The following is a 19,656-nucleotide window of genomic DNA, read 5'->3' as shown; positions in this document are numbered from 1 at the left end:
GATGAGATATTAAAAGGTCAAGGGAGATAGTAGAAATGCAGGACAGCTTAAAAATATATAGAATTGCTCACCAGATACACACAACAAGTCAAAAACATAAACAGGACTGTCTCACAGTTACTACAGTAGTAGCATGGCGAGGTGGGTGATATCTATATCGGAATCAGGGGGAGGGGACACTGTCAGAGGACAACTTGGTCCGTTTTTGGGTGTCCCCATGCCCCGACGGCGTTGAAAATCCTCTTTGAGATAACGATGGGGGACATTGCAAGAAGATAGAGAACTTGCTGTGCCAGTTCGGGACACTGTTCAAGTCTGCCTGCTATATAAATGGGCCATACAAAAAATATGGTGAAAAACTGTTCCATGTAAAATGCCCTCAAAAGACAAGAGGGCACTGCCTCAGACTGGAGAAGAAAAAGTTCAGTCTCCAGAAGCGTCAAAGCTTCTTTACTGTAAGAACTGTGAATCTGTGAAATAGACTTCCTCAGGACATGGTCACAGCAGGAACAGTGGACAGTATTAAAAAGGGTTTAGATAAATTCTTACTAGTAAACAACATTAATGCTTATGAAAACTGTGTAGAAATCTGAGTCTCAATTCCTTCTGGGATTCGTGTCCCTACCTATCCCTTGGTTGAACTTGATGGACCTATGTATTTTTTCAACCGCATCAACTACAGTATATAACTATAAGAAATTTGTGGAGTCATGGAACTGGGTACGTGACAGAGAATGGCCATAGTTTAGGTAGGCCTGAACCTGGGCATTGAGGCGGGAGCTGTTGGCTTGTAGGAGGCTGGCCTCTGCCTGGCACGGCACGTACTATGCCCATTGTCGCTGACCACCCTGTCCAGTTGGATTTGGTGAGGTGTCAGCAAGTGTAATGTTTTCTGCTTGATGTACTTTAGCTGCAACTGCTCACCAGTATGGCTTCTCTATACCTGGCCAATCACCTCCAACATGGCATGGCAACACCTGACCTGTCATGTCATAGGAAGGAGGAATAGTGTTAGTCACGCTGTGCCCTGCTGCTGTTGTTGACAGGACCGTGTGCATGAAGGAGGAGGTGGAAGAGGCCGATAAGTGCCTACTGTGAAAGCCAGCCCCATGATATGGTGGTAGGGGATCAAAAAGATCTGGCCATGTTGCTGAAGTGCTCCCTCTTCACTGCTGGAAAAAACATTGACTAAGTAGGCTGTGAAAGACATGTACTGTTCCTGCCCGTATCAGCAGCTCCAGGCGTTCACCATGGAGTGCAGCTTGATGCAGTAGAGAATCACAAGGAGTGGCCCACATTTACCGCCACGTGAGAGTACGTACAAGGCTCTACTACAATGGTACTGAAGCAACAGCACCGCCAACAACATGGCCAGATGGGGATTCAGCTTGTAGACAAGGTAATTACTGGTGGAGAAAAGCTTTTTAATTGCCAAACATTCTGTTATAAATGTCTCGTGATGGAGCTGAGGTCAAGGAGGAGGCTTAGCAGGAGAAGAAGAAGGTGGTATTTGAATGGCCGCTGCTTATTTTTAATATTGCATATCTTGCAGACCGCTGTGGTTTTGTGTGCCCATCTTGTGGAGAAAAAGCTCCATACGGAAGTTGCTTGAACAGAGCTACAGGCAGCCAATCTGGGCTTAGCACTGGCACATTTTGTCTTTAAATAAGTTTTATTAAGGCACTCAATTGATACATTACCAAAATGAACAGGGTTGCAAAGTAGAGTAAGCACCTGTTTTTCACATTAGTACATGACTCAATAAATGTAAACATACTTATCATTCAACATCTACAAACACTAAGACATATGTATAAAGAAATAAGGTGGAGGGGGGATATGTTTTATTCTCAGAAGTGTTTCTTCTTTGCAGATATAGAGGTATATTGATTTCGCTCTAAAGGAATTTTAGGTGGAGTATCCCCGAAACTCACTACATGGTCTCCACGTTTTAGTGAACCCGGGTGTTCACCTGGTCTCCCAGCCCGCTATCTGCTCCATCATATATATGTCATCACATTTTGAAACAAAATCAGCTAGTAAAGGAGTTGAAACTTTCCGCCAGCTGGAGGCTATAAGATTCTGGCTGCCGCCAGAAGGTAAGTCATTAAAGCTTTGATGTGTTTTGGGCATTGAATTTGGTCTAGTAGGTTCAGGAGGCATAACTGAGGAGAAGGTGTGATCGCAACATCACAAACTAGTGAAAGAGTTCGGCATTAGTGATGAGCGAGCACCAAAATGTTTGAGTGTTCAGGTACTCAGTCCGAACACATAGCAATATTTGTGCGCTCGGCCGAGCACCCGAGTATAATGGAAGTCAATGGGAGACAACCCGGCACCCCCTGTTCGAATGAGGGGAGGGTGCCTGGTTCATAGGAAAAGGTCTGAAAGTGAGGGAAACACCTCTGAAATCGATCAGGAACACCATGTCTGGATGTATCTTGGACTCCAATGTCGCTGCTGGTAACCATGTTGTAAGCCATGTTGTAATATATATATATATATATAACTTTTTAGAGGAAAAATTGTTAGGAAACATTATTTCGTGTATATTCAATATACATACAGTGTAAGTGCTGCCATAAATTACAAGGAAGAAGCATTCCAATACAGCCTGTATATTACATAAAGGAGGGCCTCATTCACATGGTGCTACAATCGTTCAGGTACACTGCTGCACTCCTAAAGCCTATGCACTAAGTGAAAGGGCTGCCAATATACAAGGAACCGGCACTCCACTACACCCTTTGTTACACATAAATACACACCCTTGAAAAATTATCCTTGATGGCCTGCTGGTGACCCTCCAAAACATTCGAAGCGACGGAATGCTGGTGAAAAAATTAGGGGCGAGTGCCTGCTGTTCATCTGATGCTCTAAAGCATTTTATGTGAAGGCCTTCAGGTGAGCAGACTGCATAAAACATTACCGGTGAGGGCCTACAGGTGAGCAGACAGTATAAAACATTAGAGGTGAGGGCCTACCGGTGAGCAGACCGCATAAAACATTGGAGGTGAGGGCCTAAACGTGAACGGACCCTATAAAACATTGTAGTGAGGGCCTACAGGTGAGTAGACCGTATAAAACATTAGAGGCGAGGGCCTACAGGTGAGCAGAGCATATAAAACATTGGAGGTGAGGGCCTGAAGGTGAGCAGACCTATAAAACATTGTAGTGAGGGCCTACAGGTGAGCAGATCATATAAAACATTGGAGATGAGGGCCTGAAGATAAGCGGACCCTATAAAACATTGTAGTGAGGTCATATATACTGTATGGAAGAGGAGGAGGAGAAAACAATATTCAAACATATACCCTTTTTTTGCAGTAAAAAGGGTGCATCTAAATCTTGTGGATTGAGTACATTCTAAAGCATATATTTAAATTGTGTTTTTGTTCCTAATTAGCTCAGCTTTCCTCTGGTGGAGTGGAGAAGTCAGGGGCAATCCAGGCCCTGTTCATTTTTATCTGAGTCAACCTGTCAGCATTGTCAGTGGACAAGCGGATACACTTATCTGTTATAATGCCACCAGCAGCACTAAATACATGGTCAAAAAATATGCTGGCAGCAGGGCAGGCCAGCACCTCCAAGGCATAGAGCGCAAGTTTGTGCCACGTGTACAGCTTGGACACCCAGTAGTTGTAAGGCACAGAGGGATCATTGAGGACGCTTACATCTATGTATTCCTTCACCATCTTCTAAAACTTTTCCCTCCTTGGGACAGTAGGCTGCCCTTCAGGGTGCGGTTGCTGGCGGAGTGTCATGAAAGTGTCCCATGCCTTGGAGAGTGTTGCCCAGCCTTTGTTGGAACTGGAGTGTGTTCCCATTGTCTGCCTTCCTCATTTGCCTATGGAAGTACGGACTCTGCCGCCAGCTTTGTCAAATGGAAATGTTTGGAGCAATTTCTCAACAAGAACCTTCTGGTATTGCACCAATACTTGCCCTCTCCACCGCAGGAATGAGAGATGAGAAGTTCTCTTTGTAGTGATGGTCGAAAAGAGTGAACACCCAGTAATCCGTGTTATCTAAATTGCGTATAACACGGGGGTCGCGGGAAAGGCAGCCTAACATGAAGTCAGCCATGTGTACCAACAGGCAAGACGTCTATGTCAACGTCAGGATGACTCACCATCTCCCCATCATCCCCTTGTGCCCATCCACGTCGAACCAGTGGAATTAAAGTTCCGTCGGTAGTACCCTCTGTAGCAGAAGCAACTGTCTCCAGCTCCTCCTCATGGTCCAATCCACACTGAGAAGATACAATGTGGGTGGTCTGGCTATCACCCACACTAAAGTCCTCCCCCATTTTCACGTTCATGCTTACGCTGATTGTAGTGTTATCGCCACTAACTGTAACGGGGCGCCAAAGGCGCACTTGGTCTCCCATCAGCCGCAGACCTGCTGCTTAGTTTCGGGAGCGAGGCTCTGTGCTTTGGCCTCGTTTCCAGGGCGGCCTTGCTAGCTGGGAGGCTCCCTGCTCCTAGGTCTGCCTTGAGCACCGAGCTAGCTGATCACTCAGTGCTCGACTTGTTTGTCTGTCGGTCATGTGATGCTGGCCACGTCACATGACCCTCACTCCCCACTATAAATACAGGCGACCTGCTGGCTACAGGTTGCCTATGATTTTCGTCCTATAGGCTGTGTACTTTATTATTATTAAGCTACCTCTAGAATTGAACCTCGATCCGTCTCTTGACACATCTTCTGTCTGCTCCCTGTACCTTGACGCTACCTCTCGGATTTTGACCTCGGCTTGTTTACGGATTTGTCTTTGCCTCTTCCCTTGTTCTGACGTGACCTCCTGGACTGACCTCGGCTAGTTGACCCACCTCGCCTTCCATTTTTGTTTTACCTCTTGTCCGCTTATTATTAGTTCTCAGTGGCTGTTCTCTTCCCTGCTGTCTCTTTCTCTCTGCTTGCACTTAGTAGATTAGGGAATGTCGCCCAGTTGCGCTCCGTCACCTAGGGCGGGTGGTGCAAGTAGGCAGGGACAGGGGACCGGGTGGCAGCTCAGGGGGTGCACCGCCACTCTATCTTGATTCCTGTGACTTAAAACCTCAGAGGTCTGCCATCAATGCCCTCCTCGCTTGTGAATAGTGGAAGTTGACTCGAAAGGCGGCGAACATGTTGCAACTGGTATTCCACAACTGCCCTCTGCTGCTCACAAAGCCTGGACAACATGTAGAACGTAGAATTCCAGCGCCTGCTCACGTAGCACAACAGTCGGTGAGCTGTAAGCCCCAAGCACTGCTGTAGCATTGACAGAGCAGATGAAGCTGTGGACAACTTGCGGAAATGGGCACCCACGCGGTGCTCCTTTACTAGTAGCTCTGTCAAATTTGGGTATGTTTTAATAAACTGCTAAACCACTAAGTTTAATACGTGCACTAGGCATGGCACGTGCATCAGGTTGCCGAGCTTCAAAGTCGCCACAAAGTTACGGCCATTGTCCGACACAACCATGCCTGGTTGTAGGTTGAGTGGCGACAGCCACAGCTCAGTCTGGTCCCTTATACCCTGCTACAGCTCTGCAGCGGTGTGCTGTTTGTCCCCTAGGCAGATCAGCTTCAGCACGGCCTGTTGACGTTTCCACACAGCAGTGCTACACTGCTTCCAGATACCGACTGATGGCTGACTGCTGGAGGTAGAAGTGTTGGACATAGCGGCGGAAGAGGAGGAGGAGAAGTGGGGGTTGGAGCCAGTAACATAGCTGCTGGTGGAGACCCTGATGGACGCAAGGCCCGCAATTCTGGGCGTGGGTGTGGGTAGCACTGGTGCCATCCCAGGGTACGACTCACTCCCGGCCTTCACAACATTCACCCAGTGTGCTGGTCAGGGAAATGTCTGTGGTCAAGTGTTCCCAGTAACTGCGTTTATCAGGGCACAGGTGATGTTCTAGGACACATACTGGTGTAAGGAGGGCAAAGCACACCATGAAAATTAGTGGCGACTGGGGATGGCCGCCGACATCAGGCCGCTGAAGGCCTAAGTCTCCACAAGCCTATATGCCAACATTTCGAGGGCCAGTAATTTTGAAAGTTTCACATTTAGTGCTATGGACAGTGGGTGGGTGGATGGATGGCTATTTCCGCTCGTGTTCAATTGTCTGGGGTAAGGACAATTGGACGCTAGCTGGGACAGGGAAGTGGATGTAGTTGCTGATGGTGTATGCGAAGGCCCAGGTGCAGGGCAAGGGGCAACCGGCCCTGCGCCTTTGACAGGGGATTGGTCAGCAGTGCGTAACACAGGGGAAGAGGAGTCAGTGGGGTGGCCCGCAGACCCAGATTGTGGACCCAGGCGTTCGGCCCACTGATTAGGGTGCTTGGATGCCATGTGGTGGTGAGGTTGCTGGTGTTCGCGCCCTGCTCATTTTGGTAGGGTATGTTGTACAAGGTGAAAGAATGGAAGATCAGCGGCACTGCTGCTCTTCGCCCCACAAACACCCCGTGTTGCAAGATGTCGCAACCAACGACCCAGCAAGTGCAAACAGATTTGCGTGGTGGTCAGCGAAGCAGGTTCAAGCAGACACTTGTTATAACGTGATAGTAGTTAAAATGATTCGCTGCACTCACCACTGTCTTGAAAATACTTCAATGCTTTATTTCATGCAAATTCTAAATAAGTTCGGCGATTCACACTGAAGGGACACCCCACTCCCCAGCCTGCAAACTTATTTAGAATTTGCATGAAATAAAGCATTGAAGTATTTTCAAAACAGTGGTGAGTGCCGCGAATCCTTTTATCTACTATCACGTCATTTTGGTAAGGCACAGGTTGCAAACTACAACTCTTTTGTCATCTGCACTTTCCGCAAAGAAGCGCTATACTGCGAATAGTGATGGACGAACATCGGCCGGGACGGTTCGCAAACGCGATCGCGCGAACGCAATCAAATGTTCACAAACCGCAAGTTTGCGGCGGGCCCCATTCACTTTAATTGCAGGCGAACCTGAAAAACTTCAACATAGTAACATAGTCACATAGTATATAAGGCTGCAAAAAAACATCTGTCCTTCCAGTTTGGCCTGTTATCCTGCAAGTTGATCCAGAGGAAGGCAAAAAAAAAAGGGGGAAAATTGCTTCCTGACTCCAATCAGCAATCAGAATAACTCCCTGGATCAACGACCCCTCTCTAGTAGCTATATCCTGTAATATTATTACACTCCAGAAATACATCCAGGTGCCTCTTGAATTCCTTAGGCAGAGATCTCCATAGTGTCACTGCTCTTACCGTAAAGAATCTTCTTCTATGTTTGTGTACAAACCTTCTTTCCTCCAGACGCAGAGGATGTCCCCTCGTCACAGTCCTAGTCCTGGGGATAAATAGATGATGGGAGAGATCTCTGTACTGTCCCCTGATATATTTATACATAGTAATTAGATCTCCCTTCAGTCGTCTTTTTTTCTAAAGTGAATAACCCTAATGTTGATAATCTGTCAGGGTACTGTAGTTGCCCCATTCCACTTATTACTTTAGTTGCCCTCCTCTGGACCCTCTCCAGCTCTGCTTTGTCTGCCTTGTTCACAGGAGCCCAGAATTGTAAACAGTACTCCATGTGTAGTCTGACTAGTGATTTGTAAAGTGGTAGGACTATGTTCTCATCACGGGCATCTATGCCCCTTTTGATGCAACCCATTATTTATAGGCCTTGGCAGCAGCTGCCTGACACTGTTTTTTACAGATTAGTTTGCTGTTTATTAAAATCCCTTCAGGTCATATTTGCAGCCAGCAAACACTGCCAGGTCTAAAAAAGGATGGCGTGGGCAGGGAAAGGGATAAAGTTATGGCCATCAAGATATTGGATACCACCGCCATACATTGACCGGAAAACACCTAAAAAAAGTGACCGGATAACACCGCCATACCGTGATGGGATAAAAGAGTATAAGAGGGCAAAGTACAGGGAATGAATAGGGGAACTGCACAGGGTGTTATAAGAGTGCACAATGCAGGGTATAAGGGGGCACAGTACGGGGTGAAGGGCACAGTACAGGGTGGGGGGCAAAGTCACATGACATTGTGATATTAGAAGGTACTTATGGTGAATACGGTTTATACGCCACCATAATGAGAAGCAGAGGAGTGAGACAAAGGTGTGATTATGTGGCTAGAGATAAAAAATTTAACCGTCGGCCAGTACAGGCCCCAAAAATTAGGCAATAGGCATATTATTGGTATTTAGCACCCCTGCTTCAATCAGTTTTTTTGGGGGGCAACTGGTTAATCACACCAGTAGAAATTATTTCTTCAAATAGTGTTTTTCACTCTGTGTAGATGCGGTAACGCAGCAAAACCGCATACAAATGCTGCACTACCTAAATGCACTATATAGAATGCATATTATCAGTATATAACACCCATGCTTCAATCAGTTATTTTGGGGGGCAACTGGTATATCACACCAGTACAAATTATTTGTTCCAATACTATTTGGCAATCTCTGTCTAGCTGCAGTATCGCAGCAGAACCGTACACAACTGCTGCACAATACAATTGCACTATAATATACTTTCTATGTTAGAATGTATATTATAAGTATATTACACCCCTCAGTAAGTCACACCTATCGATAGCACACCTATATCAGTCCTTAAAAAGACTTTTATGGCCCTATTAGCTAGCGTTTGGTGTCCCTAACAGACTGTCCCTGCTCCACACAGCAACCTCTCCCTACCCTAGCAAAAGACTGAATGTAAAATGGTGGCCAGATCGGGTTTATTTATAAGGTAGGGGGTATGTCCATGTGCTGAAACCTCTCAATTGGCTGTCCTGTACCACCTGATGGATGTTTCATGGGTCAAAGTCCTTCAGAATGTAAAATAATATGGCGGGTGAGAATATCACCATATGTTCGCCCGTTCGGTAAACAGCGAACGAGCAAAGTTTGGTGCAAAACGACCGCCGAGCGAACTGCAAGGCCATCTCTACTGCGGAACACCTACCCCTTTGGCAAGGGAGATTTACGCATGTGGGTGCTCCATATAACGGTTGCGGTCCTGTTTGGTGTGGGCCGACTTCTCCCTTTTGCCACTCCACTGCCTCTTACAGCTTGTTGCGGTGCTGCAGATCCCTCCCCTTCTGTACTGCTTCCTTCGCTCGGCTTTTCACCTTCCCAAGTTGGATCAGTGACCCCATCGTCCACCACCTCCTCTTCCACTTTCTCATCCCCATCCTCCTGACTTGGCCTAACCACAACCTCAGTGATTGACAACTGTGTCTCATCCTCATCCACGTCGTGAACAAATAATTGACGTTCACCACCCTCGTCTTCTTGACTGTGATAGGTCAATAGGTTGTGAATCAGGGCACAAGATCTGTGCCTCTTCAAGCATGCTTGGTGAGAGGGCTAAATCTAGTGATGGCGATGAAAATAGGTCCTCGGAATATCCGAGTGTGGTATCAACGGTTTGACCGACTCCTGACTCTACATGGTGGGAGGAAGGAGGATCAGGGTGAGGATTATGTGGACCAGACTCTTTGCTAATGAGACTAATCTTGGCGGAAGAGAGGGTGAAACAATTATCTTCTGACATCCAACCGACAACCCTGTCGCACTGGTCTGACATGGACAATGTTGTCCTGCGACACCCAGTTAACTGTGAAATGAAACTGGGTACGGTGGATTTTATCATTTTTCCAGTTTCTCCGGCAGAAAGCTTTATTGCGCCCAGGCCACGGCCTCTGCCTGAACCGTCAGCAACACACCCACTTCCCCGTACCTTAGTGCTTGCCTTCTTCATTTTAAAAGGTTTATTCAATAGATGTTGGACAACTTATTTAAATTGGCCCCTAGCAAAATAATTCTCTCCTCGAATACTGTATATAACATTTATGGTTTGAACGCACACACAAATGTGCCCCAAACTAGTTAAATTTGTCCCAAATACAAATAATTCTCTGCTGAATACTGTATATATGCTTGCAGCCTAAACGCACACACAGATGTGCCCAAAAGTAGTTAAATGTGTCCCAAATACAATGTATTCCCTTACGTCCTACCAGCAGCACAGATGGGGTTAACTGCCCCCCGTGAACACTTCGTATTCGGCCGAATTCTGCCACATGCTGAGCATAGCGATTCTCGGGCCGAACCGGTTCTTGGCCGAGTATACTTACTCATCACTATTCTGCATACTACATCCCAAAAAGGGAGAATTTTATTACAGTTCCACCAAATATGCAAAAAAGAACCAGTTTCTGTCTTGCAACGCCAACATAGTTGGCTAACTTCTGGGAACATTTTATGTAACCATGCTGGGGTGTAGTACTATCGTGTGAAGGCTTTGTAATAGTTCCCCTGCAGTCGGGCACATATTAAGATCCTGGGGATAAGAATTAGACATCTCTGTCGGTTGCTATGGTCATATTCTATATGTAAGTCCTCCTCCAATGTTTTGATGTATTCCATAACTTTCGGCCTGGTCTGTGCCACCAAACAATTAGAGTGGGATGTGAAAGTTTGGGCAACCTTGTTAATCATCATGATTTTCCTGTATAAAATGGTTGGTTGTTACAAAAAAAAGTGTCAGTTAAATATATCATATATAAGACACACACAGTGATATTTGAGAAGTGAAATTAAGTTATTGGATTTACAGAAAGTGTGCTATAACTGTTTAAACAAAATTAGGCAGGTGCATAAATTTGGGCACCACAAAAAAGAAATTAAATCAATATTTAGTAGATCCTCCTTTTGCAGAAATTACAGCCTCTAAACGCTTCCTGTAGGTTCCAATGAGAGTCTGGATTCTGGTTGAAGGTATTTTGGACCATTCCTCTTTACAAAACATCTTTAGTTCATTCAGGTTTGATGGCTTCCGAGCATGGACAGCTCTCTTTAAGTCACACCACAGATTTTCAATTATATTCAGGTCTGGGGACTGAGATGGCCATTCCAGAACGTTGTACTTGTTCCTCTGCATAAATGCCTTAGTGGATTTTGAGCCGTGTTTAGGCTCGTTGTCTTGTTGAAAGATCCAGCCCCGGCGCAGCTTCCGCTTTGTCACTGATTCCTGGACATTGGTCTCCAGAATCTGCTGATACTGAGTGGAATCCATGCGTCCCTCAACTTTGACAAGATTCCCAGTCCTTGCACTGGCCACACAGCCCCACAGCATGATGGAACCACCACCATATTTTACTGTAAGTAGCAGGTGTTTTTCTTGAAATGCTGTCTTCTTTTTCCTCCATGCATAACGCCCCTTGTTATGGCCAAATAACTCAATTTTAGTTTCATCAGTCCACAGCACCTTACTCCAAAATGAAGCTGGCTTGTCCAAATGTGCTTTAGCCCACCTCAGGAGGCACTTTTTGTGCTGTGGGCGGAGAAAAGGCTTCCTCTGCATCACTCTCGCATACAGCATCTCCTTGTGTAAAGTGCGCTGAATGGTTGAACGATGCACAGTGACTCCATCTGCAGCAAGATGATGTTGTAGGTCTTTGATGCTGGTCTGTGGGTTGACGCTGACTGTTCTCACCATTCGTCGCTTCTGTCTATCCGAGATTTTTCTTGTTCTGCCACTTCGAGCCTTAACTTGAACTGAGCCTGTGGTCTTCCATTTCCTCAATATGTTCCTAACTGTGGAAACAGACTGCTGAAATCTCTGAGACATCTTTCTGCATCCTTCCCCTAAACCATGATGGTGAACAATCTTTGTCTTCAGGTCATTTGAGAGTTGTTTTGAGTTGCTACTCTTCAGAGAAAATTAAAAAATTAAAAGAGGAGGGAAACTTACAATTGACCCCCTTAAATACTATTTCTCATAATTGGATTCACCTGTGTATGTAGGTCAGAGGTCACTGAGCTTACCAACCCAATTTGAGTTCCAATAATTAGTTCTAAAGGTTTTGGAATCAATAAAATGACAACAACAGAGACCACATGTATGCACCTGCCTATTTTTGTTTAAACAATTATAGCACACTTTTTGTAAATCCAATAAACTTTATTTCACTTCTCAGATATCACTGTGTGTGTCTCCTATATGATATATTTAACTGACATTTTTTCTCGTAATAACCAATGATTTATACAGAAAAATCATGACAATTAACAAGGTTGCCCAAACTTTCGCATCCCACTGTATATATGTTGGAAAGTTTCTTTGTAGGATCCCTGGTTAGGAGGACCTCTTTTTCAAAGCTAGTGGGGTCTTTCCAGAGGACAGGGAGAAGGGTATTTATATAATGTTTTATATGTAAGTGGTGGAACAGGGACATTGAGGAGGACATTGGGAATCCCAATCATTCTTTAACCCACCTTGAGAGTCAAGCAAGTCAATCAATGGGGTATTAATATAATAGACGGTTCTGTAAGGGTATGTTTGAAGCTTGTGGATGAGTCCCAAAGGATATCTCTAACCTGTATCAATGGTGATAGCGGGGTAGAGAGCAAAATGGGAGCTAAACCAGACTTCCACACTTTAATTGTGTTTCTTGTTATTGGGCTATAAATATAGACCTTGATATTCTTCCCCTCCAGCAGTAATAGGGTCTGTAGGGGAACCTGTGCAAGAGTGTGCTCAGCTTGAATATCTAAGCGGTCTTCGTCCGGTCGTAGCCATTCCAAACATCTGACACCTTGTATGGCCTTATAGTAAACATAGAAATCCGGCATCCCCAACCCACCTTGTCTCATCGAGATAGTCGTGTAAGAGCGTTTAAGTCTAGGTTTCTTTTTATTCTACAGCAATTTGGATAGGATGGATTGTAGTTGTTTGAAAAAGGCGTTTGGGAGGGGGATAGGAAGGGTTTGTACATAGTACATTACTTTGGGAAGGATTATAGTTTCCATCAGTGAGTGTCGTCCGAACCATGACGTAAATGGAATTTCCCATGAGTCGAGTAGAGTTTTTATATTTAGTGGTAAATCTTGGAAATTGGTTTTGTAAAGTTGTGAGGAATCTGAGGTGATATGTACTCCCAGGAATTTCATAGAAGTTCCAGTACATTTATATGGGGTAATAAGCTCCAAACTTTTTTGTTTCTGGAGGCTTAATGTCACATTTAGTACTTGTGATTTTGTTTAGTTGATATAAAATTAGACATTTTTCCAAAGAGGTCAAATATTGTTTGAATCGCTGGGAAAGCTGTTTCCAAATTCGTAATGAAGACCAACAAGTCATCTGCGAAAGCAGCTAATTGATGGTGGACTCCCTGTAAGTCTATTCCCCGTATTCTTTTGTCTTGTCTAATAACCTGAAATAAGCATTCTACTGTCAGGACGAATAGCAGGGGACAAGGGGAGACCCTGACGGGTTCTGTTATTAAAGTTAAATGGGGGTGAAAAAGTGCCATTTACCATGACTTTAGCGGTGGGGCTTTCATACATTGACATGATAGATGAAATTAACTGATCCGGGATTCCAAACTTATGTAAGGCTCTTTGCATGAAAATCCAGTGTATGCGATCAAACGCCTTTTCGGCGTCCATGCCCAACAAAACTAAAGGCACAGAACACCGAGAGGCATTGTTAATAACATGCAGTAAACGCGTGGTATTCATTCTACCCTCTCTCCCGGAAACAAATCCCACTTGTTCACTATTTATGATGTGGGGGAGAAGGCAGCACTGGCACATTTTGGGCCTAACCCAACCAAAGCATCAACTGCATCTCCAGATCCTGAAGCAGACTTGGCTCTGGCACTTCTTTGGGAGATACATGGCCTTTGCTCTTTATTGCTGCCACAACTTCCCTTCTTCACTGATGTTGCCTTTTCCTCAGCACCCAATCCTGCTCCCATGTCCTGTCTAGAACACAATTGTCACCGGGGCTTTCATCCTCCCTGCCACTTTTATCAGACTGTGTGATATCATGGTGGGCTCCTGGGCCCCCCCTCTGCTTTGCATTTTCTCTGACCGCCACTGTCGCTGCCTCCACCATCAAACCATGGCTATAGGTGCCACTATTACCACCATTACCACCAGGCTGCTAAATGAAATTGAAAGCACCCCCCAAAAAAAAAAAATATATATATATTATATTGCATCCATATGGAAAGTACGTAAACAGACAACTGAGGCTTGACGCTCAATTTCAACTTTATACACACAGGACAATTGCTACCACACTCTTGGTATTGCTGCAGAAATTAATGCAGTTATACTGTATTGTATATGCTGCTTAAATATTTTGAACCCTAAAAAAGGGATTTCTGTAAAAATGGGGAAAAAAAATGAAAGTATTTGCTTGCAGATACAGGTCCTGTCTCCTCTCTCCCTGCCTGGTGGTTCGCTCATCCTTAATTTACACATTGAGGGGCGGAGCTAGCGCCAGACTGTGATGGCCGCATAGTCAGGAGCTCTCCGTACTGATCTCTGCACAGCACCAGCTAACACAAGCCGACAGACGAGACGATGGTCAAAATCGGTAACTCAAGATCTGGGGAGAACCCTAGTACCCCATAACCCCTAAATATAAGCGGAGACATGGACAAATTTATAAAAAAGGCTGCCGCTACAGTAGCGGCTAGAGAAACTAAAATGGCGCCGGCTACATCGCACAGGGCACGGGATCGCTCCTCTGAGGTGTCCGAGGGGGAAAGCGACACGGAGGACTCTCAAAGCAAGACAACTCTCCCCATAACCCGTCGATTCCTGAAACAGTCCCTCAGCAAGGCGATGGAACCGATACTGAGTGAGTTAACGGCCCTCCGCCATGATGTTCACCATATAGGCGACCGGGTTGTGGCCCTAGAATCCCGCCAAACTGCAGTTCTGGAACACCAGTCGGCTACGGCCTCCTCCCTACAGAAATGCTGCACTTACCTGAACGAGCTCCATAATGCAGTGGAGGATCAGGAAAACAGGGGGCGCAGAAACAACTTGCGCTTCAGGGGAGTGCCGGAATCTATCGAAGCAGTTAACATCCCGGCGGCGGTGATAGAGATATGCAGCTCCATACTAGGCCCAGACATGCCCATAGAGATAACAGTGGAAAGGACGCATCGGGCCTTGCGACCAAAACCTAAACCCTCAGAGCCACCTAGGGACATCATATGTCGGTTCCTCAATTTCCAAACCAAGACGGCAATACTGGAAGCCGCAAGGAACACTCCCGATATGTCTTATGAAGGAGTCCCTACAGCCGTTTACCAAGACCTGGCTCCCTCCACCCTGAAGAAAAGAAGAAGTCTGAAACCCTTGACTGACTGGCTTAGAGCTAAGAAGACGCCATACCGATGGACCTTTCCATTTGGGATCTCATTCTTCTATGAAGGACGCCGCCTTACCATCTCATCCTTCATGGATTTAACTGGAGTATATGAGCATCTACAAATTCCTCCACTTCCAATAGAAAACTGGGAACTTTACCAAGATATCACTGATTTGCCAGAAGTTCCAAAGATCTCATCCTTTGAACCTCCACGCACTCCGAGGTCCCAGAAGATCAAGCGCAAGACCACCCAGATGACGCCGTAGATCCTGATTAACCAACTACAGCCTGATTGCCAGGAATAAGTTAACCGCTTATGTACCCTCTCTTAACCCCTCTCCCTATGTCTATGTCTTCTACTCACATTGTTTCCCCACCTATATCTCCCCCTTCCCCCCCCCCTTTTTTTTCTCAATCTCCTCTAACAACCCCAATCAGTCTGTCACCTTGCCTCACTGTTGAGGCTGTTTTCCATGTGCTGTGAGGATCACAATAGGGTTTATAAACCTTTTTCCCCCCTTGTGATCTTTATCATACTTCTCAAAATAACCCATACATATGGGCCTCACTACTTTAATGTTCATCTAACAGTTTTCTGTTCTCTTGTTTATTGTTGGTTAAAGGTACTCATCTCTGTCAATCCAACTTGCATGACATTGCTGAAGAATCCTCTGTCTCCTGCCTCACCTCTCCGGATCTGAAGCTCCAGCAGTATTAAAGGGTGGGTCTCCGGGAGGGGGACCTGGCTGCATCAAGGTAAATTCCCTTACATCAGACCACATGGCTGACTTATCATTTGCGTCCTTCAATGTTAAGGGCTTTAACTCCCCATCTAAGAGGAGCCAGGTCTTCACATTGCTACGCAAATCTGGGGCCAGCGTCCTCCTCCTTCAGGAGACACACTTCAAATTTAATCATTACCCCAATTTATCCTTTTCCAATTACCCTCTTTGGTATCATTGCGGAGGTGACTCTGCTGCATCCGGGGGGGTGAGTATTGGATTCCAGAGGAGGATTCCCTTTAGATATATCTCCCACCTTCAAGATCCAGAAGGGAAATACTTATTAGTTAAAGGTTCTATTGGTCCCCAAACCTATACCATTATTAATTTGTATGCTCCTAATACGGGACAACACACGTGGTTTGCAAAAATCTTTCCCCTGATAGAATCCTTTGCGGAGGGTCTGACAGTAGTTGGAGGAGACCTAAATGCTACCCTAAATCCAATCCTTGATTCATCTTCCCGCAGATCGGGTCTATCTCTTAAGACTCTACGCTTCATAAGAAATGGCTTCTGGAATCTTCACCTCATGGATGTATGGCGTACATTCAATCCAGACACAAACGACTATACGTTTTATTCCCACCCTCACAAATCATATCACAGATTGGACTACCTCTTTGTGTCTAAGGAACACCTCCAGCTCTGTCATGGTCCCAAAATAGGCTCCATCCTTTTATCAGACCATGCCCCGATATTCCTATTGATCTCAGCACCTACACCCAACCCAAGCAAATTTAGATGGCGGTTAAACGAGTCTTTATTGAGCAACCAAGAGGTTAGAGAAAAGATATCTGATCTACTCCAGGAATATTTCTCCCTTAATAAATTACCCGAGACTTCAGATCAGTCGCTCTGGGATGCTCATAAGCCTTACATTAGAGGACATTTCATTAGCCTTGGGGCATTCCTAAAAAAAGAAAGAAATAAAAAGATAGATTCCTTGAGTAATAGAATCTTCTCTTTAGAGAACCTACATAAAAAATCCCTATCAGAGTCCCACTTCACGGAGCTTTCATCCCTAAAAGCAGAATTGAAATCCCTACTGCAACATTCTACTGCCAAATATTTTTTAAACTCTCAGCACAAATTCTATGCACATGGGGACAAAGCATCCAAATTTGTGATGCGTAGAATAAAAGACAGACGAGCCACGAACTATATACACCAACTAGAATCCCCCCAGGGAGTTCCCCTTTATTCCACAAAACTAATTGGAACCCAATTCCGCACATTCTATGAAACACTATATAACCTTCCCCCTACCCTGAACCCAGAATCCCATTCGGATCTCATGGCTTCCTTCCTGGATTCAATCTCCCTGCCCACTCTATCTCCTGAAAATAAAATTAGTTTGGCATCCCAATTTACCCTAGAGGAACTGACTAAAGCACTAACTCAATCTCCACATGGCAAGAGCCCAGGTCCCGATGGGCTCCCAGTACACTATTATAAGACATACCAACAAGTGGTTCTTCTGCATCTGCTCTCAGTCTGCAACATGGCTCTACAGGGGAAACAGCTATCTAGAGATATGACAATGGCCCACATAACCTTAATCCCCAAGGAAGGGAAAAACCCAAAACACTGCGCAAGCTATAGGCCCATTTCACTTCTTAACATTGACCTCAAATTATTAGCGAAAATGTTAGCGAACCGCCTTGCTACCCTTTTACCCCTGCTTGTACATGGGGATCAGGTAGGATTTGTCAGAGGAAGAGAGGGCAGAGATAATACGTCCAGAGTCCTAAACGTGATATACCACTCTGTTTTACGCTCTAAACCGCTGCTCCTCTTAAGCACGGATGCAGAAAAAGCATTCGACAGAATTGGATGGAAATATTTGGAGCAAATCTTGTCTATATTTGGCCTGCCTGGTCCCTTTGTACAAGCTACCTTCGCAATGTACGCCCAAGCATCAGCCTCAGTTCTGATCAATGGAGATCTAACTGACCCTTTCAGAATACAAAACGGCACCCGTCAGGGATGCCCCCTCTCACCCTTACTTTTTGTTTTAGCCCTGGAGCCCCTTCTTGCTAGACTGAGAGCAGACCGGGACATCCATGGTGTGACATTGGGAGGCCAAGACCACAAACTTGCAGCTTTTGCCGATGACATCATGATCATGACATCCAACCCAAGCGCTTCGCTTCCCATAATCCAAAACTACCTGGATACGTATAGCATAGCCTTCTATCCAACTTCAAGATCAATAAACAAAAATCCTTAGTAAAATGTATAAAAATTTCCCAACGAAACCAATTGAGCCTAAAAGAGAACTCTCCCTTCGATTGGTCATCTCCCTACATCACTTACCTGGGGGTCAAAATAAGCCCTAACCCGTCTGAGCTGTTTGCACTTAACTACTTGCCCTTATTACAATCCATCACTACCGACATAAATAGACTAAATATTCCTACTATATCCTGGTTTGGTCGTAAAAACCTTTTGGTTTCGCTAATACTACCTCGCCTTACCTATCTCCAACAGGTTTTACCCATCCCCGTTCCTAAGTCCTATTATGTCTCCCTCAGAAAACTTTTTAGCTCGTTCATTTGGAACCATAAGAAGCCAAGACTCTCTTACTCCCTACTGTCACACCCTAAACATACAGGGGGCATATCCTTTCCAGACCCTGAAACATACGGCAAGGCTGTTCTGCTATCCAGAGCAGTAGAATGGCTCAGAACACCTAATTCCAAATCTTGGGTAGCGATGGAACAGGATCTTGTAGGTCAACCCTTCCGCTCCCTTCTATTAGGGAATTCTAGCCCGAACAAAATTCCCACCTCTCCCATTCCAATAATACAAGCCACCCTTAATGCGTGGAAAAGCCTCCAATCCTCACATTGTGCGATACCCTTCCCATCACCAACTTTGTCGGTGGGGGACATTCTGGGCACCTCCCTCCTAGCAATAAGAGACTGCACTCCACGTGACATCAGGGAATCTACCATCTCCATTTTTGCATTTCATCAGTCGGACGGTGCCTCCCCCACCACTAAAGAGATCCAAACAAAACTCAGTCCTTATAAGCAATTCCTACCAGCTATCCTATATTTACACTCTTATATTTCACTACACATTTTGAGTAGTGACCAGCTTAGACCTTTGGTTTGGGTTGAATCGCTTTTCACCCACCCTAACTCACCAAAAAAGTTAATTTCACAGTTATATAAAAAACTTAATAACCCCCCGTCACTAGTCAAACCAGCCTTCATCAGAACTTGGGAAAAGGATCTGGGTCTTGACTTCCCATTGCCCAATTTATCAAAGGTTTTACTAACCCCGCATAGATCATCTCGTTGTGTGCGCATACAGGAAAATGGGTATAAGCTTTTAACCAGATGGTACAGAACACCTGACGTAACCTCTCTTTATTCGGACACAGCGACAGACCAATGTTGGAGATGCCTTGAGGACAGAGGGTCGTTTTTCCACATATGGTGGTCTTGTCCCTTAATCAACAAGTGGTGGAAAACCATATTTGACTTAAGCAACTTGATCTGTCATACAAATATTCAGATGTCCCCGTCATTAGCTCTACTCAATATAGACATCCAAACAACACCTCCCCACCCCTCCTTTCTCTTCAGACAGTTACTGATTGCTGCCCGCCTGTTAGTGCCTAAATTCTGGTTATCAACCTCAACTCCGTCTTTAGAGCAATGGAAACTGAAGGTCGACCAATTGTTCAGGTTTGAGGAAATCTCCTCCT

The sequence above is a fragment of the Bufo gargarizans genome, chromosome 5 (genome assembly GCF_014858855.1).
Source record: "Bufo gargarizans isolate SCDJY-AF-19 chromosome 5, ASM1485885v1, whole genome shotgun sequence".
NCBI lineage: Eukaryota > Metazoa > Chordata > Amphibia > Anura > Bufonidae > Bufo > Bufo gargarizans.
This window is presented reverse-complemented; position numbering follows the sequence as displayed.